This window comes from Bos taurus, chromosome 9 (genome assembly GCF_002263795.3).
Source record: "Bos taurus isolate L1 Dominette 01449 registration number 42190680 breed Hereford chromosome 9, ARS-UCD2.0, whole genome shotgun sequence".
Taxonomy (NCBI): Eukaryota; Metazoa; Chordata; class Mammalia; order Artiodactyla; family Bovidae; genus Bos; species Bos taurus.
In genome coordinates, this window is record NC_037336.1 from 27,315,612 (window position 1) to 27,339,358 (window position 23,747).

General features: G+C 38.7%; 1 protein-coding gene across 2 annotated transcripts in view; it reads right to left on the minus strand.

Moving 5' to 3' along the window:
- Nucleotides 1–23,747, minus strand: part of NKAIN2 (sodium/potassium transporting ATPase interacting 2) — a 1,181,035-nt gene that overhangs the window by 953,196 nt on the left and 204,092 nt on the right. The gene's annotated exons all lie outside the window — the stretch shown is intronic.

Below are 23,747 nucleotides of genomic sequence, written 5' to 3' on the forward strand. Positions count from 1 at the left end.
GTACTAAATCCTTCATTGTAGCATTGAGAAAGCTGATAGTTGTATGGAGAATCCTTTCCTCAACAGCCATGGTCCTCAAACTTAATGTACCCTTTTAAAGTAATTTTAAAAAACCATGTACCCCTCACAGAGGGGTATATTTAATTTATTAAATGTAAGTTTAAAATTTTAATTTTGAGATGAACATTTAATTTTTCATGGTGCATTTAAATAGCAAGGACTATGAGCTGTGCCACATTAAAAATAATGTTTTGGAATAAAACTCACATAAGCATTTTAATTAATCCAGAGTTATGTAAATACTAGAGAGAATGACATGAACAAGATTTTATTTACAGCTTTAAGTTTTACTTTATTCCTATTTGTTTCTGAAAGCCTAATTTCTATCCTATTCTCACTGAATTTTACACTACTGCAATAAGTTTTATGCCTGAAAGTCTTTCTATTGATATTTCTCTGCAATAAAAATATGCAGAAACGACTTTAAAAACTCCTCAAGACCATATAAGTAAGTGTAAAAATAACTGTCTTCTGGATTTAATTGCAATTAAAATTATTTGAAGGGCACAATTATCAAAACAAAACGTATCTGAAGTTGTGATTATTAAACAGATCACAATTACTAGAAGTTAATCTCTTAATGAAATGGATAGCTTGGCCTTTTTCCATTATTTCATGGATTCCATGGGTGACCATGACTTAGTGCTAAAATAAGACAGGACCCAGCATCAACTTCCTTCCATTTTCAGTTTTTTATTGTCTTTTTTACTGTAACTGTGGAGATTCTTTGTTTACATAAATAAATAGATGGAGATGGAAGAAACGCCTTCCATTATAGCAGTGTCACTCAAATCCTTGAACTCCTCAGCTAAATGCCAGAAGTCAGTGATCTTTCATCAAAAATTATTTTAATCATATATTGGCTGACAACTCAATTAGGCCCTTCTGCAACTTTGCTTAAATAGAGAATTGTAGACCACTTGACTTGCTAATAGATTTGTTACACAGTCGGAGCCATGTCACGTGTCAATACTAAAACCAAATTGTCTCTTACTTTATTATGGTGGTGGAGGGTGACGGGTGGAGGCAGGTGGGTATCGTCAAAGTTCTGAGTCTATATACCAGTGGGAAAGCCTCATACAACCCAGGGAATACAGTTTAAAGTCCACTACCCAATAGTGTGATGGCAATTTATACTACATGTATATATGTTCACTTCTCCTGATAGTATACTACGGAGTAAAACTAGAGCACACCAATTTGAATCAAATGACTTCAACTGAAGATCTCCCAAGGATCTTCCTTTATTATCAGCAAATAAACATACACACATTAATGGTTCAAATATCTATTGCAATTCAGTGTTAAGACAAGTTATGCAGAAATCTTCCAAAGAACGCCAGGACTTATTTTTATATGCCCAAGAAGATTGTATCAGCCAAATAAGGCAATGCATTATTAGTAATACTCATTCATCCATTCAGCTATGATTTTTGGAAAGCAACTAGATGTATTTCCTTAGTTGGTTTCTGAGAAATAGAAAATTGGCTCAAACCTAAACAATGTTTTTTGGCTCCAAACACCATTTCTCAGAGTTACGAGGACTTATTAAGAAAGCAGCCAAGTACTTAGAGCAGTGTTGAGCAGTGTTTCAGCTTTAGGAGACTACAAGCTGAGGCTCTCCTTGTTCCGTGGTAAATCCATGGAACCCACAACCAAATAAACACAGCGCAGCTGAGAATGCCGACAGCACAACCTCTAAAAAACCAAGCGTGTGTCAATTTTTATTAGTAAAATATAGTTCCTTCAGAACTTATTCTTTGGTTTGTATTTTTAGCATATATTTGCCATGAGATGAAACTGTAGAAATTTTACTTACTAAGAATGAAAAGGAAGAAAACAAAAAGCAAGAGCACATGGCCTTCGGTCGGCACTGAAATCATAAGCAAAATGTTTACATTTGTAATTTATAGATAATTTAACACCTGTGTTTTTTTTTCCTTTATTTTTCCTGTAGGAACTATATTGAAGCAGATCTCACCCCTCCAGGAAAGCCAAAGGAAAAATAATACTCACTGAAAAAGTGGGATTGCGATAGCTCTCCTTACTTACTCCTTGCCTTAAAGTCACCTTAACAAATGGCGCTGTCCACGCACCCTTTTTATAATGTGTGTGTAGGCGAGGGGGTTGGGGGGCAGGCCGCTTTCTAAGATGATTCTCTATGACGCACACCCTTGTCAAATCATCTCCATCTCTGATATGAGAGGCACCTGTGATATGATGGGCAGCCCTCCTGTGGTGAGGTTACTTGCTGCAGCTGACTTGAAGAAAACATGCATCTCTTCACTGGGCCTTAGCCAATCACACGAGCCCTTAAAATCTGCCTGGGGACATCAAGTCAGAGATGTGAAGCATGAGAAGGAAATTCTGTCACAGCTTTTGAAGATGGAGGGGAGGGGAAGCGAGGGGAGGGGACTCCCCCCACCCCGCCCCGCCCCGCCCCGCCCCGCCCAGCCTGATGTGAACGCAGATTGCCTCTAAAAGCCGAGAGCAGTCAGAAAAGAAAGAAAAATCTCAGCCCTTGTGTGTCAGGAACTGAACTCTGCCAAAATCACGAGAGACTGGAAGAGGACTCCGAGTTCAGCTGATAATGCAGCCCAGCTGACCCCTCGCTTTTAGCTTCCTGGATCTTTAGTAGAAAATCAGCCCAGGCTTCTCACCTACAGGACTGTGAGCTAATAGGTGTTTGTTTTCTTTTTTTTTTTTTTTAATTTTATTTTTAAACTTTACAATATTGTATTAGTTTTGCCAAATATCGAAATAGGTGTTTTTAAGGCACTGTTGGCTGGAAAACTGGCCCTCATACCTGGAGGGACGGCAAGGAGAAACTGAAGAAAGAAGCAAGTGGTATGTTTAATAAGTAAAGGAACTTACATGGGAAGCTTGTCTTGGGTGGCCGCAAGATGAATTGATTTCAGGACCGCCTGCCAGAATCTTAAACGTTTATATAGAGCTCTTAACAGGGTCAGCCACATACACAGACCAGATGGTCTCAACAATACTCTCTCAAGGATAAACCTTGGAACAGTTCCTAGCACGGGAATGGTGGGTGGAGAGTACATTCCAAGGACAGGGAAAGGGAAGAGGTACCTCCAATTGTCTGGGTCCAGCCTGTGGCCAACCATGGTCATGTCTTCCTGACGATCACCTCCAACAGGCACTCACTAAGTTTGTGGGAGCTTGTTCTACAACAACAGGAGACTAATATCCATGCATTCTGCACACGGACTGTGAGGGAAGTTGGAGTACCTTCAAAAAGTCTGGAAGGGTGCTACCCTGCTACCCGTCCAGAATAATCTGGACGCAGTCTATCTACTGGTTTGGGCTCTGTACTGCGAACAAAAGCCCACTAGTGTCCACTAAAAGGAAAATAAATTTGCTTGATGGAAACCAAGAATCGAAGCCATAATTATTTGAAAACTATAATATGAAAGAGATTGATTCTCTACTTCTCTAATTCTCATTCTTTTATTAAGCATCCAAACAATGAATGGACTACACTTTGCTTACATAAATACTCTCATTTAACAGTCACAACTCCATGAAGCAGTTACATTCCAATGAGAAACCAGAGTCCTAAATTTATCTTTAATGTATTTGGTGTTTTCTTAATCTTGTATCTCTCCTATATTTTATACCTTTTAAACAGCCACACCACACACAACCTCACCACCAAACCAGTTATTGAAGTCTGAGACCTCTCACTTTTAGTTCTAGACTCAGTTCTTTGGAATTACCCATTTGAGTATATTGTTCCCAGAGTTTGCTGCAGGTTCACTTTATTTATACACATAAGGTATATAGTTTAATCCTTCCTAAAGCTGTGAATTTTTTCAGCCCCAGTTGCCTAGGAGAACCACCCAGGAGCATTAACCATCCACTGCTTGGGTCCCTGCATCAGAGATAATGATTTAACTGATCTGAAGTGGGGCCTGAGCTTGAAATTTTTGAATCTGCCCTGGAGATTCTACAATGGAGCCAAGGTTTAGACCTCTGATGCAGAGTTGGTTCATACTTTGGAAAGAATTTACAGGGAATATTACCTGGACTGAAAGCAGTGGGGAAAGGGAAACACCAACAGGCTGCAGGGTCCTGCTTTTGCCCCAAGATAACTGTCTGGGCAACCGAGGACTTAAATTCCACACTGAAAAGAAGGTGTGTTAAATGTGCTAAATGTTTCACAGCTACGTTGATACAAATAGTCCTGTGGGCCTTTCTACAGTAGGAGTGTAATTTCAAAAAATTTACACTGTTGCTTTATTTAATGTTTCTATTTAAGCCTATTTAAAAGAAGTATCTTCATTTTCTAAAAATCACTGCTTGTATTCCTCTTATTCATCTCCTTCCATTCAGCTTAGTATGTAATGTGATCCTTTTGTTTCAGGCTTCAACTTGATTGTTTGCAACTTCTTTTATTTATTTATTTTTGGTATTTATATAAACAGGGTATATAAATGTATCTCATTTACCCTATTTAAATATATTCTATTTATCCCATAAATATAACTATTTCTATAAATAGGATACTTTTGGTATCCTATTTAAAGTCTTTCATTAACTTTTTATTTGTGCTAATTTAAGCCTGTTTTTTAATTATTTGTGTTTTAATGGGAACATCTTTGTTAACAAACACAGAAATGTATAAAACAGAAAGCATATTTGCATGTGTAATACTAACCCCAAAGGTGAATCTCTCTTACACTCTACAATTCAGTCATACCTGATGTATTTAGCTCCTTGAATATATTAAATATCTCTGACCTGTAGGCTTTCTTAGGTATTATTTCCTTTGCCTTAAATAAATTTTCCTGGTAAACTCTTCCTTCTCTTTCTGGTTTCAGTTAAACAGCTTTCTGCTTTTTTTAAGATGGAGTGTATCTTTCCAGACTTTGAATGTATATAAATATATATATAAATGGGATCACTCCATTTCAGTTCAGTTCAGTTCAGTCGCTCAGTCGTGTCCGACTATTTGTGACCCCATGAATCGCAGCACGCCAGGCCTCCCTGTCCATCACGAACCCCTGCAGTTCACTCAAACTCATGTCCATCGAGTCGGTGATGCCATCCAGCTATCTCATCCTCTGTCATCCCCTTCTCCTCCTGCCCCCAATCCCTCCCAGCATCAGAGTCTTTTCCAATGAGTCAACTCTTCGCATGAGGTGGCCAAAGTATTGGAGTTTCAGCTTTAGCATCAGTCCTTCCAAAGAACACCCAGGACTGATCTCCTTCAGAATGGACTGGTTGGATCTCCTTGCAGTCCAAGGGACTCTCAAGAGTCTTCTCCAACACCACAGTTCAAAACCATCAATTCTTTGGTGCTCAGCTTTCTTCGCAGTTCAACTCTCACATCCATACATACATGACCACTGGAAAAACCATAGCCTTGACTAGACGGACTGTTGTTGGCAAAGTAATGTCTCTGCTTTTGAATATGCTATCTAGGTTGGTCATAACTTTCCCTCCAAGGAGTAAGCGTCTTTTAATTTCATGGCTGCAGTCACCATCTGCAGTGATTTTGGAGCCCAAAAAATAAAGTCTGACACTGTTTCCACTGTTTCCCCATCTATTTCCCATGAAGTGATGGGACCAGATGCCATGATCTTCATTTTCTGAATGTTGAGCTTTAAGCCAACTTTTTCACTCTCCACTTTCACTTTCATCAAGAGGCTTTTTAGTTCCTCTTCACTTTCTGCCATAAGGGTGATGTCATCTGCATATCTGAGGTTATTGATATTTCTCCCTGCAATCTTGATTCCAGCTTGTGCTTCTTCCAGCCCAGCATTTCTCATGATGTACTCTGCATATAAGTTAAATAAGCAGGGTGACAATATACAGCCTTGACGTACTCCTTTTCCTATTTGGAACCAGTCTGTTGTTCCATGTCCGGTTCTAACTGTTGCTTCCTGACCTGCATATAGGTTTCTCAAGAGGCAGGTCAGGTGGTCTGGTATTCCCATCTCTTTCAGTTATATTGTGTTTATTTTCATTCAAAATAATGTTATAAAATTTTCTATGTCACTATATGTAGATCTAACTTATTATTTAACATTACAGAATTTCATTTTTTTCTTTATACTTCTTTCCTATTTACCAATTATTTTGATACAGATTTTTAGCAGTGAAACTTATGTTACAGTCAAGATTCTTGTACATACATATTAGTTCACCTATATATTTATTTGCATAGATTTCATCTGGTTGGATTACTGAGTCAAAAAATTCTTCATTTAAATTTAATTTTGACACATTTTGCTGAATTTTTCTCCATAAGTTTTCTTCCCAATTTAATTTCCATCAACAGTGTTATTCTTTTAAAGTTTACCATTTTATTTTATTTGTTAAATGTTAACTCATTATCATTTTATTATAAAAAGCCATTTATATTTACCTTAATCAATGCATGTATCAACTGCTATAAATATTTCAGTAATGATCAAAGTGATTTATTTCACAAAACTGTGAGAGTTGAATAGTGCAAAACAAGTCTCTAGGTCAAAATTTTAAATCTTAACTCATCTATGGAATTCATAAAAGGTAACAGCTTTCCTAAGTTTAATCTTGTTTAATGCAAACCTAATAGAGTAAATATTTCACAGATAAAATTAATTTTCATGTGTAGCAGAAAATCTGTTTCAGAAGTATATGCACACACTAAAACTATGATGGCAGACCCAGTATCATTTTTCTGTTTTTGATATTAGTGTGAGTAATATATTTTAGATTCTCATATGTCAGTTGTATTTATACATATGTTGAAGTTATGAATAGCAAACAATTTTACACATTTTCCAAAGTCTTGGGAGTCCATAGAAGTATAGGTAAAATTTTTAATACAATTCCTATTTAAAAAGCAGGAATGAAAGAATTAATAAGAGCAACAAGAACAACAACAGAAACAGCAGCAGCAACAACCACCACCTAAGACTTCACTTTAGAGAATGGAGAATCTCTGACAAAATATTGGTTTACCCTTATTTCTTCCTAATAGCAAATTTACCAAAATAATAATAATAATAACTACTACATAAAATTCCCAGAGTTTTAACTTGTAACAGACTATCCTAACGCTTAACGTTGTGAATGGAAAGTATATCCGTGACTGTTTACCGTAATTTGGTTAAGAATATGAAGCAGCACATGCTATTCAGGTTGCAGAAAATACCATGAATATCTGCTAATTAGACAAGAAGTAAGTGGCTAATGGGAAAATAGGGGATATCAGAATATCCTTTCTAGCCCAGTCATCATTCAGTGCCAAAGTTAAGAAGAAAAGTGATGTGGAAAATTTCAACAGATATATTTATGATAATGCTTATGATACCAGATACGGTAAGAGACAAGAAAAAGAAGCTACAAGGGGTGTGTGTGTGTGTGTGTGTGTGTGTGTGTGTGTTTGTGTCTTTCTTTCTTGCTATCTCCTTCAATCTCTTCCTCAGAGATTGCCCACTGTCTTATAAATTTGTAGGGCTGGAAGGACATTGTATCCCATTATGTTCCGAGATCACTAATAATCCCTCATCAGAGTTTCATCTAACATCTCTGACCCAAGGCCACCTGGCCAAGTCGTGCCCCTTCCTAGAGATGGGTGTTCGTGGGCTCATCAGGAAGACCATTCATTCCACAGGCCACAGTAATGTCAGGGAGCTTTTCAGCTCTTTACTGGATATCTCAGAAAGAAAGTCTCACACGCATTTCCCAATCAATCTGTCCAAATTCATTTTATTCCCTGCTGAAAACTGTTTTCTAAATTTTGCCCCCATCACAGTTAACAGTCTTACTGTCAGCTGTACCACACTAGAGCCTATGGCCTTCTCTCTGACCCACTCCCTTCCCCATGCCCAAGGCCTGGCTCATAGCGCGTACTGAGGAACAGCATGTAAATGAAAAAGAAACAAAGAAGGGATGGAAGAAAGGAAGAAGGAAAAGAATAGGTAGGGAGAGAAAAAGAATGGAAAGGAGGTAGTTTCTTTTAATTGAGGAATATATTGAGGTCCAAGTGCATTGTTTTTCCACACTGATAACCCTTGGTCAGGCACTTCCATCTTTTTTAATTGCATTATTACAACTGGCTACTAATTTGTCTCCTGCCACCTGTCCATCACTCCCTTATCTCTCAAAATTGTTCCATCACAATAGTAATGGTTTGCTGTTGTTCAGTCACTCAGTCCTCTCTGACTTTCTATGACCCCATAAATTGCAGCACACCAGGCTTCCCTGTCCTTCACTATCTCCCAGAGTTTGCTCAAACTCATGTCCATGGAGTTGGTGATGCCATCCCACCATCTCATTCTCTATCATCCCCTTCTCCTCCTGCCTTCAATCTTTCCCAGAATTAGGGTCTTTTTCCAATGAGTTGGTTGTTAGCATCAGGTGGCCAAAGCACCAGTACAATGGATATTTAGGGTTGATTCTGTTTAGGATTGACTGGCTTGATCTCCTTGCAGTCCAAGGGAGTCTCAAGAGTCTTCCAGCACTACGGTTGGAAAGCATCAGTTCTTCGACACTCAGCCTTCTTTATGTTTCAACTCTCCCATCTGTAACATCACATCTGTAATGGTTACCTCTGGTTTAAAACATATTTAATGAATCCCACTATTTATAACTATATTCTTCCCTGATGGCTCAGCAGTAATGAATCTGCCTGCAGTGCAGGGGACACGAGTTCCATCCCTGGGTCAGGAAGATCCCCTGAAGAAGGAAAGAGCAACCCACTCCAGTATTCTTGCCTTAAAAACCCACCAGACAGAGTCTGGTGGGCTACAGTCCAAGGGTTCACGAAGAGCAGACATGACTGAGCACACACACACACACACACACACATATTATTTATAAATTATGTTCAAATTTCTTACCTTAATCTGGGCCTTCAAATACAATTATTAGTGGGCTTTTATAGCTCCCTCTTAGGAGCCCCAAACCCAAGCCCCCTCCTACTCCCATCTATATCAAGGTCATAAGAGGGTACAGGTGACACAGAACTGTCACACTTGCCACCTTTCTGCATGCAGTGTTCACAAAGTGAAATAATATAACCTGAATCCTTCTCTTCTAAACCCCATACAGCTAATCTCTCCTTAGAGAGACTGTCAACCTGAAAGTCACATCTATAAACCCTTTGACATCTTCCGAATGAAAAAGTCCTACCCTCTTTGTGTGTCTACAAAATTTGGTTAAATCTATTACAGTATTCATTTTAGTGTAAAAGGGATAAGTACAGCAATAATAAAGAGCACATAATTTTATAGTCCAGGAACCCTTAGGGTGTCAGCTCCTCTGAAGCCTAACCAGGCTCTGCCATTTATGCATCTTTTTTTTAATATAAATGTATTTATTTTAATTGGAGGCTAATTACTTTACAATATTGTATTGGTTTTGCCATACATCAACATGAATCTGCCATGGGTGTACATGTCTTCCCCATCCTGAACCCCCCTCCCACCTCCCTTCCCATACCAACCCTCTGGGTCATCCCAGTGCACCAGCCCCGAGCATCTTTGCATCTCTAGCACCCAAGGCAGAGCCAACAACAGCTATGCAAATGTCAGCCTACTTAGTGGACAGCAACCTGTAGAATTTTTTCCAGACTAAAAAAAAAAGTTAGGTCACATGACATTTATATTTTTTACAGACCCAACCTAAAGAAATTATTTCCACTTATCAAAAAGGTTTATGTGTTAAGTTCACCTTTCATAAATGGACTTACCAGGTGGTTCAGTCAGTAAAGAGTCTGCCTGCAATGCAGGAGACCCAGGTTCAATCCCTGGGTTGGGAAGATCCCCTGAAGAAGGAAATGGCAACCCACTCCAGTATGCTTGCCTGGGGAATCCCACGGACAGAGAAGCCTCACGGGCTAGAGTCCATGGAGGCACAAAGAGTCAGACATGACTGAGGGACTAACACTTTCACTTTCTGTCATGTATATCACAGTGCTCCAGTGTTCCTCACATTTGAATCTGCACCCCCAGATCACTCTGATATTGACCCACTTCAATAAATATGAACCAAGTAAGATACACTGATCTTGATGCCCCCAAACAAACACCCTCTTCCTACCATCTCCCTCCTCTGTTTGGTCTAGCTCTCACTTTTGTTCTCTCTCTCTCTCTCCCTCTTTCTTTCTTCCTCTTCTTCTTCTCTCTCTCTTTCTCTCTCACACACACACACACACACACACACACACACACACACACTTTGGGAAAATTACGGTGTTTTGGACTTAACCCTCTCCATTAGGTTCAGTCCTCTCCCAACAGCCAGTGCTTTCTTTTCAGTAAATCAATTTCAACGAACAGGTTTGGACTATATTTCACTTTCCTGTAATTTTAGTCCTTTTGCCACCGAATGAAATACCAGCAAGTCATATAAGAGATATATAAGTTAAGGCTGTATATGGTCACCCTGCTTATTTAACTTATATTCAGAGTACATCATGTGAACTGCCAGGCTGGATGAAGCACAAGCTGGAATCAAGATTGCCAGGAGAAATATCAATAACCTCAGACACGCAGATGATACCACCCTTGGGGCAGAAAGTGAAGAGGAAGAGAAAAGCCTCTTGGTGAAAGTGAAAGAGGAGAGTGAAAAAAATTGGCTTAAAGCTCAACATTCAAAAAACTAAGATCATGGCATCTGGTCCCATCAGTTCACTTCATGGCAAATAGATGGGGAAACAATGGAAACAGTTACAAACTTTATTTTCTTGGGCTTCAAAATCACTGCAGATGGTGACTGCAGCCATGAAATTAAAAGATGCTTGCTCCTTGGAAGAAAAGCTATAACCAACCTAGACAGCATATTAAAAAGCAGAGACATTACTTTGCCAACAAAGTTCCATCTAGTCAAAGCTATGGTTTTTCCAGTAGTCATGTATGGATATGAGAGTTGGACCATAAGGAAGGCTGAGCACTTAAGAATTGATGCTTTTGAATTGTCTTGTTGGAGAAGACTCTTGAGAGTCCCTTGGACTGCAAGGAGATCCAACCAGTCCATCCTAAAGGAAATCAGTCCTGAATATTCATTGGAAGGACTGATGCTGAAGCTGTTCCAATACTTTGGCCACCTGATAGGAAGAAGTGACTCATTGGAAAAGACTCTGACGCTGGGAAAGATTGAAGGCAGGAGGAGAAGGGGACGATAGCAGATGAGATGGTTGGATGGGATCACCAACTTGATGGACATGAGTTTGAGCAAGCTCTGGGAGTTGATGATAGACAGGGAAGCCCTGTGTGCTGCAGTCCATGGGGTCACAAAGAGTCGGACATGACTGAGTGACTGAACTGAACTGAAAAATAAAGACATATTGTCAACTTCAAAATAAATAAATAAATAAATAAACTCTGTATAGGAGTTTTGCCTGTTCTCCCTCTCCTGAGGACATTAAGATTGATTTCCATATTTGATGGAGCCAAAGTCACTGGGAAAAGAAGGTGGCCAACAGGAAAATCTGCCTTTAGGAAGGACCTATGCTAAGCCTGAACTCAGCATCATCAGGCGTGCAGAAGTACATAAACTTTCACACCTGGAAAACGCCCTGTTTTTCTGGTCAGAAAGGCTCTCTAAGTGATCAGGACTATTCTGATCTAGGTATAACCCTTGCTATTAGATGACACAATTCCTTTAGCACTGCTTAAGCAACCTACATAAATTAAAACATTTGTACACATATTATCAGACTCATACAATAAAGGGTTCTTCACCATTAAAGTCTCTCCCCAGTTTACAGGGCTTCCTGTGTAGCTCAGTTGGCAAAGAATCTGCTTGTGATGCTGGAGACCTGGGTTCAATTCCTGGGTTGGGAAGATCCCCTGGAGAAGGAAATGGCAACCCACTCCAGTATTCTTGCTTAGAAGATCCCAAGGACAGAGGAGCCTGGCAGGCTACAGTCCATAGGGTCATAAGAGTCAGACACAACAGAGCTATCTTGGTTTTTCCAGTTTACTTAGCATCAACCATGTGTATGAAATGTTGCTAACAGAAGCAGAAGATATTAAGAAGAGGTGGCAAAAATGCACAGAACTGTATAAAAAAGGTCTGGACCCAGATAGCCACAATGGTGTGATCACTTACCTACAGCCAGACATCCTGGAATGTGAAGTTAAGTGTGAAGCATTACTATAAACAAAGCTAGTGGAGGTGATGGAATTTCAGCTGAGCTATTTCAAATCCTAAAAGATGACACAGTGAAAATGCTGCAGTAAACATGCCAGAAAATCTGGGAAACTCATAAGTGTCCACTGGACTGGAAAAGGTCAGTTCTCATTCCAATCCCAAAGAAGGGTGATGCCAAAGAATGTTCAAATTACCACACAATTGTGCTAATTTCACAGGCTGGCAAGGTAATGCTCAAAATCCTTCAAGCTAGGGTGCAACGGGACCTGAACAAAGAACTTCCAGATGTATAAGCTGGATTTAGAAAAGCCAGAGAAATCAGTGATCAAATTGGCAACATCCACTGGATCATAGAAAAAGCAAGGGAATTGCAGAAAAACATCTGCTTAATATACTATGCTAAAATCTTTGACTGTGTGGATCACAACACACTGGAAAGTTCTTCAAGAGATGGGAATACCAGACCACCTGACCTGCCTCCTGCGAAATCTGTATGTAGGTCAAGAAGCAACAGTTAGAACTGGACATAGAACAACATACTGGTTCCAAATAGGAAAAGGAGTACATCAAGGCTGTATATTGTCACCCTGCTTATTTAACTTATATGCAGAGTACATCATGCAAAATGCCAGGCTGGATGAATTACCAGCTGGAATCAAGATTGCTGAGAGAAATATCAATAACCTCCAGATACACAGATGATACCACCCTAATGGAAGGAACCAAAGAAACTAAAGAGCTTCTTGATAAAGGTGAAAGAGGAAAGTGAAAAAGCTGGTTTAAAACTCAAGATTCAAAAGCTAAGGATCATGGCCTCTGGTCCCCTAATTTCATGGCAGATAGATGGGGGGAAAATGGAAACAATGAGAGAATTTATTTTCCTGGGCTCCAAAATAACTGAGGATGGTCTCTGCAGCCATGAAATTAGAAAATGCTTGCTCCTTGGAAGAAAAACTATGACAAAGAAGACAGCATATTAAAAAGCAGAGACATCACCTTGCTGACAAAGGTCTGTATAGTCAAAACTATGGTTTTTCCAGTACTTGTGTACAGATAGTTGGGCTGTAAAGAAGGCTGAGTGCTGAAGAAATGATGCTTTTGAACTGTGATGCTGGAGAAGATTCTTGAGAGTCCCTTGGACAGCAAAAAGATCAAACCAGTCAATCCTAGAGAAAATCAACCCTGAATATTCATTGGAAGGACTGATGCTGAAGCTGAAGCTCCAATACTTTGGCCACCTAATGGGAAGAGCTGACTCACTGAAAGACTCTGATGCTGGGAAACATTGGGGGCAGGAGGAGAAGGGGGTCAACAGTGGATGAGATAGTTGGATGGTATTATCGACTCAATGGACGTGAGTTTGAGCAAACTCCGGGAGACAGTGAAGCGATGTTTGGTGTGCTGCTGCCTATGGGGTCACAAAGAATCAGAGACCTCTGAGTGAGTGAACAACAACAAAAATTGTATGAAAAGAGATATGAAGGGAAGGATAAGCACACACACACACTCAAAAGGTAACTTAAAGAAGAATAGACCACCCCGCTTAATCCCAGCATCTCTCTTTCGTTCCATTCTTCTTGGCTCCCAATTCAGCTTTATGAAAGTCCACTGAAGGGTCAGAAACTCTATAGTCAGTATCCTCTAAGCATCACTTAAATAATTAAACAGAAACAAGGTTCATTCCAAAGCTTTTCCTTCTCAAAGATGACATTCACTTTAGTATTCATATCTCATCTGGAAGTTAACTCTGCTGCTCGGACTGCAGAATGCCTTCCGTTTTGTGATTCTAACGTGGCGTTACTCTTGGGCATTGGTGACACGCTGTAAAATGCTGGCATTTTCAGAGTACTTAGCAGCGATGCCAGTAAATCAAGAAGACGTTTCAGTAATGCCTAGGTATTAAACTTCTACCTCACTCACCCTCTGTCCCAGCCATTGGTGATGTATAATTGAAATCTTAATTCTAACTGACTTAGGCAGAGTCAAGCCACTTCAGGAAACAATAATGCTATCTGACACACATGACCTTTTTGATTAAAATAGCTTGTCTCTTTTAGAAAATGCCTCTTCCATATCGCATTAACAGCTTCACAGAAACCTCCAATATTCGAAAAAGACATGTATTTCAGGAGATGCCTAGAAAATATGCTTTACTTTTGGAGGTATTACTAGAATAACAAAGTATTTATCTATGTTATTATTAGCAAGAAGGATTTTGGCTTCTGTAATGAAACATATGAAAAAACTTAAGAGCAAATATCAGAGCATCTCCAAGGATACAAGTGGTCTATAGGAACATCAAATTTAAAAAAATTCCCAATTTATTGAGAGCTCTCTGAATATACAAATATTCACAGAACTAATTAGACCAATCACTGTCTAATACCTGTATCATAATGTTGACTAATGAACAATTCTGTAGATAGCTGCAAGAGATAATTGGATGACATTTAATTTACAGAAAGAGAGACAAGGGGAAAAAAAAAAACAACACCACCATAAACACAAGCAAGAGCTTATTCCTCTGCTCAGGTTTCACTGTCATATCCCTATTACCCAATTCTAACCAGGGTGAGCTCAGAAGGCATTAAGGAGATACCAAGAACTAAAACCTCATTCTATAAAGCATCCCTTAGACAATCTTACTTATCAAACAGAAATAGAGACACAGACATGGAGAACAAAACACACAGATACCAAGGGTGGTAGATGGGATGGGATGAATTGGGAGATTGGAGTTAACATATATACACTATTGATACTATGTACTAAAAAAAAAATAACTACTTTATAGCACAGGGGACTCTGCTCAATGCTCTATAGTGACTTAAATGGAAAGGAAATTAAAAAAAGAGGGGATATATGTACATGTACAGCTGATTTATTTTGTTGAACAGAAGGAACTACCACAACATTGTAAAGCAACTATACTCCATTCATCTTTTTTCTAAAGTATCTCTTGCAGTAACTGAACTTTCCAAAAGGCATAGGGCACTGACTACCATAACTTGACCCAGAGCACAGATGAAGAACAAAACAATACCATACAATAAGATTTTATTTTTTAACAATATTTGTATTTGGTCCTAGTCAGGTAAGCGGGTTTCCTTCTGAAATGGAAATCAACTAGATAGCTAAAGAGGGAATTCTTGGGTGACACAACAACTGCATTTACAGAGGATTTGGGCTCTGACATCACTTAGTGTCTAACAGAGCCAAAGACTTGCAAATGTCTCAGAATACCTGGGAAGCCCAAGAAGTCTCAAAGCTGGTCCCATAGAGCAAGAGATAATTTGAGTCAGAAATATATTGTTTGTGCATATGTGCATACCCATGCCACCTGCCCCTGACACTGACCTGAAAGACGAGCTCAATCATGTGCTGACAAATGTCACCACCCTGCCAGAACTTAGCAGAATATACTTAAAAATCATAGTTTTCTAATGACAAGGTTTTAAATTTGTATTAAAAGTAATAGTTTTAAATGCATAAGCTTTTCAGAAAGTTTGACATTGCCTGCCACTAATCAGAATTGATGTTTGAGTCTTCTTTAAAAAAATATGAGAGAGAGAGATGGAGAATATGAAATAACTTTTTAGATAGTAATATTGGGCAACAGTCAAAAACAGCTTTGCTCAGAATTTATGTTTGGAAGTGATAAATAATTATATTTATTTCATCTGACAAAGGAGAAGGTGGGGCTCAGTCCATATTTAAATCTTTGCTAAAATGCAATGTTTCACTGTACCTATAGGATAAAACCTTAATCAGTTAATACATATGCTTGGTGATATGAAGTTTTAAAACTTTTTAAAAACTTGATGATGTGAAAGTTTAAAGACTAAAAATGTGTCACCTTTTATTGAGAAAGCAATTAGTACACAGCTATTTAACCACCAAGCTAATTGGCCTGATAAATCTTGAACTCTTGAATTTATTGACAATAGACTCTGCCCTATTGAAGCAAGTCATTCAGTTGAGAACAAACCTTAATGATGTATATGAATACATGTAATATATGTGTGTTTCCTTACTCATACAGAGACATATGTATATTTGAACTTTAGAAATTAAAAACCAAACAGGGAAAAAAAACTTCATGTTACTTTTTGTTTTGTCTTTAATGTTCAATAACGCATTCATTTTCTGGGAGACTATGATTAAAACAGTTACACATTTGACACTATGTATCAACACAAGCAGTTAAGACTAACCTGACTGTTTTGATGTTTGGATATGCATGGATATGACATTAATAATTGTTAACAGGCTACAGTATTTCCACTGTGCCCCAAAGTAGGACATCTGACAACTCGAAAGATATTTAAAGTTGCAAATTCTAATGTTTTTACAGAACCATAATTTAATAGGGAAATTGGTATACATATAGTAATTCATTTAATTTCTACTTTAACCACCACTGAAAAACAAAGTATTTGGAATCCAGCAAGCTTCTTGAACTCTTCACATTACTGATCTGAATATAATATGGGAAAATCAACAAACTCCAATTGCAACAGAACAAGTAAATTCAAGATCTTATTTGGTATGTATCCCACATTAACAAACAAATAAAAAATAATAATTTCTATAATTATACTTTTTAAATGAATGTACAACGGAGATTTAAGTAAATTTTTTTAATGATAATACCAAAAAGTCCCAATAAGTAATAAAGAAAAGTAGCATTTTATATTTTAAATGGATGCACATATTTTTTCTATTTCCTTATCATGCTATTTAGTATTGCATGTTCTTCCTCAAAATACATGCACTACACTCTGCAACAGTTCCTATAATACTGTCCATTTGTGAAATTTGAGAGTTTGTTTGAATAAATTCAAATAAAAATATGCTTTATTCCAATAGGAGTTAAGATAAAAGAAAAACAAATGATTGATGTCCTTGACAGAGATATATGAATGATCCAAGTTTTTTTCTATACAAAGGATGTACATATTGAATATAGGAAAAATATATTCACAACTAATTATTTCCGTAACTGATGACTCACAGAAAACTAATCAAACTGATCATATGGACCACAGCCTTGTCTAACTCAATGAAACCATGAGCCATGCCGTGTAGGGCCATCCAAGACACACGGTTCATGGTGGAGAGTTCTGGCAAAACATGGTCCACTGAAGAAGGGAATGACAAAACACTTCAGTATTCTTCCCCTGAAAACCCCATGAACAGTATGAAAAGGCAAGAAGATATGATGCTGAAAGATGAACTCCCCAGGTCAATAGGTCCCCGATATATTACTGGAGAAGAGTGGAGAAATAACCCCGGAAAATATGAAGAGACGGAGGCAAAGTGAAAACAACGCCGAGCTGTGGATGTGACTGGTGATGGAAGTAAAGTCCCATGCTGTAAAGACCACTATTAAATACGAACGTGGAATGTTAGGTCCATGAATCAAGGCAAATTAGAAGTGCTCAAACAGGAGATGGCAAGAGTGAACATCAATATTTTAGGAATCAGTGAACTAAAATGGACTGGAATGGGCAAATTTAATTCAGATGACCATTATATCCACCACTGTGGGCAAGAATCCCTTAGAAGGAATGCAGTAGACCTCAGAGGAAACAAGAGTCTGATGCAGTACCTGGGTGCAATCTCAAAAATGACAGAATGATCTCTTTTGTTTCCAAGGCAAACCATGCAATATCACAGTAATCCAAGTCTATGCCTCAACCAGTAATGCTGAAGAAGCTGAAATTGAATGGTTCTATGAAGACCTACAAGACCTTCTAGAACTAACACCCCCAAAAAAGATGTCCTTTTCATCATAGGGGACTGGAATGCAAAAGTAGGAAGTCAAGAGATACGTGGAGTAATAGGTGAATTTGGCCGTGGAGTACAAAACAAAGCAGGGCAAAGGCTAACAGATATTTGCCAAGAGAATGCACTGGTCACAGCAAACACCCTCTTCCAACAACACAAGAGACGACTTTATACATGGATATCACCAGATGGTCAACATCGAAATCAGATTGATTATATTCTTTGCAGCCAAAAATGGAGAAGCTCTATACAGTCTGCAAAAACAAGACTGGGAGCTGACTGCGGCTCAGATCATGAACTCCTTATTGCCAAATTCAGACTTAAATTGAAGAAAGTAGGGAAAACCACTAGACGATTCAGGTATGACCTAAATCAAATCCCTTACAATTATACAGTACAAGTGACAAATGGATTTAAGGGATTAGATCAGATAGACAGGTTGCCTGAAGAACTATGGACGGAGGTTCGTGGCATTGTACAGGAGGCAGTGATCAAGACCATCGCCAAGAAAAAGAAATGGAAACATCAAAATGGTTGTCTGAGGAGGCCTTACAAATAGCCGAGAAAAGAAGAGAAATGAAAGGCAAAGGAGAAAAGGAAAGATATACCCATTTGAATGCAGAGTGCCAAAGAATAGCAAGGAGAGATAAGAAATCCTTCCTGAGTGATGAATGCAAAAAAATAGAGGAAAATAATAGAATGGGAAAGACTAGAGATCTCTTCAAGAAAATTAGAGATACCAAGGGAACATTTCATGCAAAGATGGGCACAATAAAAGAGAAATGGTTATGGGCCTAATAGAAACAGAAGATATTAAGAAGAGGTGGCAAGAATACACAGAAAAACTATACAAGAAAGATCTTCATGACCCAGATAACCACAGTGGTGTGATTACTCACCTAGAGCCAGACATCCTGGAATGTGAAGTCAAGTGGGCCTTAGGAAGCATCACTATGAAAAAACTTAGTGGAGGTGATGGAATTCCAGCTAAGCTATTTCAAATCCTAAAAGATAATGCTGTTGAAGGGCTGCACTCAACATGCCAGCAAATTTGGAAAACTCAGCAGTGGCTACAGAACTGCAAAAGGTTAGTTTTCATTTCAATCCCAAAGAAAGGCAATGCCAAAGAATGCTTAAACTACTGCACAATTGCATTCATCTCACACACTAACAAAGTGATGCTCAAAATTCTCCAAGCCAGGCTTCAACAGTACGTGAACTGTGAACTTCTAGACATTCAAGCTAGATTTAGAAAAGGCAGAGGAACCAAAGATCTAATTGCCAACATCCATTGGATAATAGAAAAAGCAAGATAATTCCAGAAAAAACATCTACTTCTGCTTTCTTTAATAGGCCAAAACCTTTGACTTTGTAGATCACAACAAACTGTGGAAAATTTTTCAAAAGTTGGGAATACCAAACCACCTGATCTGCCTCCTTAGAAATCTGTATGCAACTCAAGAAGCAACAGTTAGAGCTGGACATGGAACAACAGACGGATTCCAAATTGGGAAAGGAGTACATCAAGATTGTATATTGTCACCCTGCTTATTTAACTTATATGCAGAGTATATCATATGAAATGCCAGGCTGGATAAAGCACAAGCTGGAATCAAGACTGCCAGGAGAAATATCAATAACCTAAGATACGCAGATGATATCACCTTTATGGCAGAAAAAGAAAAGGAACTAAAGAGCCTCTTGATGAAAATGAAAGAGTGGAAAAGTTGGCTTAGAACTCGACATTCAGAAAACTAAGATCATGGCATCCAGTTCCATCACTTCATGGCAAAAAATGGGGAAACAATGGAAACAGTGAAAGACTTTATTTTCTTGGGCTCCAAAATCACTGCAGATGGTGACTGCAGCCATGAAACTAAAGGAGACTTTCTCTTGGGAAGAAAAGCTATGACTAACCTAGACAGCATATTCAAAAGCAGAGACATTACTTTGCCAACAAATGTCCGTCTAGTCAAAGCTATGGTTTTTCCAGTGGTCATGTATGGATGTGAGAGTTGGACTATAAAGAAAGCTGAGCACTGAAGAATTGATGCTTTTGAACTGTGGTGTTGTAGAAGACTCTTGAGAGTCCCTTGAACTGCAGGGAGATCCAACCAGTCCATCCTAAAGGAAATCAGTACTGAATATTGACTGGAAGGACTGATGTTGAAGCTGAAACTCCAAAACCTTGGGCACCTGATGCAAAGAACTGACTCACTGGAAAAGACCCTGATGCTGGGAAAGACTGAAGGTGGGAGGAGAAGGGGGCAACAGAGGATGAGATGGTTGGATGGCATCACTGACCTGATGGACATGAGTCTGAACAAGCTCCAGGAATTGGTAATGGACAGAGAAGCCTGGCGTGCTGCAATCCATAGTGTCACAAAAAGTCGGACACAACTGGGTTACTGAACTGAACTGAACTGAACTGAAGTCATTACTATTCTTTCTCTGACTACCCAAGGATGTCTGAAGCACAAACAAGACCCAGATAACAGAAAAAAGACTCCCTAGCTCACTTTCACTTTTCATTTTCATGCAGTGGAGAAGAAAATGGCAACCAACTCCAGTACTCTTGCCTGGAGAATTCCAGGGACAGAGGAGCCTGGTAGGCTGCCGTCTATGGGGTCGCACAGAGTCGGACACGACTGAAGCGACTTAGCAGCAGCAGCAGCAGCATTCATTAAATCAACTGCTGGAGAAAGGCCTTTGGAAGAGATAATGTAATTAGCAGGAGACTTAATCTTATATGTTAGCAGATTTTTTAAAATGAGATATATCTAACAACTCCACTACTGAGTTATAACCTTCCCCTTGATTATGAGAATCATTTGATTAAAATGTATCTCATGGGCTTCTCTGATAGCTCAGTTGGTAAAGAATCCACCTGCAATGCAGGAGACCCTGGTTCGATTCCTGGGTCGGGCAGATCTGCTGGAGAATGGAAAGGCTACCCACTCCAGTATTCTGGCCTAGAGAACTCCATGGGCTGTATAGTCCATAGGGGCACAAAGAGTTGGACAGGACTGAGTGACTTTGATTTCACTGACATATATAGTCCTCCTAGGCTTGAGCTAGTTTTATCTCTTCAAATCCCTAACAGAAAACTGTCCGGGTTTTAAGTCAACATTAATGTTCATGTTAAAGCACATTTGTAAAGGAAATATTAATACCCCCAGTCTGTATCTGGTTTTTTTTTGTTTTGTTGTTCTAAACTGGAAAAAGTCAGACCAAATCAGTCTAACAGATAGGCGTGAGCACCACCACTGACCTTGCTACTTTCTGATCTATTCTTATAAACACCTGAACACTCAGGAACTGAAATGTTCTAGTAGTGACAGTGCATGATGAAAGGGGGGAAATTCAGAACTTTATATACTCTGCACACTTTGATTTTTAACTCATTCATCTTGTAGAAAATTTTGCTTCAGACGCAGTTGACATGGCAAGGTAGTGCACTCTAATTCTTAGTCACTTATGGGTATATGTTGATGATGAGTAATTTCATCCATTAATTGGCGGGTGATTTGGGATGAGATTAACATTTAAATCAGTGAATTTGGGTAGTGCAAGACTGTTCTCCATGATGTGGGTGGGCCTCATCCAATCAGTTGAAGGCCTGAACAGAAAAAAGAATAGCTTCCCCAGCAAGAGGGAATTCTCCAGCAAACTTCTGGTGGATTATAACTGCACCTCTGGCAGTCCTGGGTCTCCAGCCTCTCAGCCCAGCAGATTTTCCCCAGATGGTGCTAGTGGTAAAGAACCCACCTGCCAATTCAGGAGATGTAAGAGATGAGGGGTCAGTCCCTGGGTTGCAGAGATCCTCTGGAGGAGGGTGTAGCAACCCATTCCAGTATTCTTGCCTGGATAATCCCATGGACAGAGGAGCCTGACGGGCTACGGTCCATGGGATGGCAAAGACTCCAACATGACTGAAGCGACTTAGCATAGAGCAAGTCTCATAATCATGTGAGCTATTATAATGAGTCTCTCTAAGATAGATAGATATAAAATAAAGAGTGCATAGATCAGTAGCTTTTTTTTTTTTAACAGTTCTTTCCATTAAAGAATTTTGAATCCATTATTAAGTTTCAGTCCTTCAGAAAGCTCTCCTGGTACATGAGAATATCTTTTAGCTGTGATGTGATTCACGTACTTTCATAACCACATAGAAATAAGAAAATTCTGTACTTTTTTTCCACATTCAGGTGAAAAACGGATAACATAAATTGAGTAATGGATTCCCTGAGAATTTCTATTCTTTTTAAAAAATCTATTATAACATTTCCTCAAAACTCAGTTTATTCACTATTTGTTACTTCTTTGAAGTATATTACTCTTTCATCTATTTAACCTTATAGAAAGAATGTCCAAGGTGTAATTCAATGTTTTCTGTATGACATTGAATGGGTTGTCGGTGAGACTGGTCAAACTTTATTTCAGCTTCAATTTTTAAAGTTTCTTTCTCTCTTCCTCTTAAACACCTCAACCTAAGCTAAGATGAGAAAATAAATGGATCCAGGTTCAGAAAATTAATTATTTAATGATGGGTAGCTGCAGAGGTCAAGCACATTAACATTTCATTATTATAAGCATTACTATCACTTCATCTTCTTTTACCTTCTGTAGGACATACTCTCTGAGAATCAAGACAAAATGCTAATAAGAGGTGTACAGGCAATAAACTTAGGCTTCTGCAAGTCCTTTAAGAGTTCTTCGTTAGACAGTAGAAGATAATGTCTTCCATAATATCAATTCCCTTTCAAGGTTCCTGGCTGATGCCTCCACCTCAACCACATTATCTTACCTCTAAGTCAGCTGACCTTTGCCTAGAAAGAACTGATTACTCTGAAAAGCACATGCTTCAGTTCAATGGCCAACCTTTATTGCCTACACAAGCAGAAAACTCCCAAACCCATGTGCCAGTATAGTAGGCTTACATTTTGACACTGAGTTTCTGTCTTCTGCTATTCACAGAAACTGATATTTATATATACGGCCTACAGTTTCCATTGAAAACTTCACAACCTCTATCGAAACCACTAAAAATGATGCATGGGAAGAGCCATTCTAATTTTTTAACAGATACAGTCATTTTTCCTTGAACAGACACAGTTTTAACCTAAAGGAAAAAGAAATACCAAGGGACCCTTATAAGTTTATTTCTATCCTTACTTCAAGGTCTCCTCCCGAAAAGACCTCACTTCCTAACTTTTTTCTTCTTTAAGGGAAAATACCCTTTTTGGAAGAATTACCATTTTACTAATTTGGAAAGTTATAATGGCACTCAACTCAGCCAGCGGTAGAAGATCAAACCATTCTGTGTGCATCTTGTAATGCTTCATAACACACCTATTCAATCTCCCACCTTCAGGAGGATGTCCTCATTCTGACCTAAGAACATTCTCTATAGATGAATGGACAGGTATTACAGGTGCATTTTCATCATTCATATGAAAGCACTTCTACTTTCACTTTTCTTTCCTTTTTATTACAATGTTACAGTTTCTTGACTTTCAGCCATAGCATCAAAATTTTCCATGATTTTTTTCCCCTAACTTGATTTTTAGTATAAGCCTCATTTCTTAAAAAAAAAAAAAAAAAAAGGTTCGGGGCACTTCTTTTTTAGTTTCTCTTTATTTTGAAGTCGCTGAAGCTATCATGATGTGGAGTTACATAGGGAAAGTCCTGTCCTTTAATAATTCTTCAAATATTTCTGGCTAAGAATCTAACAGAATCAGTCAGGTCAGTTCAGTCGCTCAGTCGTGTCTGACTCTTTGTGACCC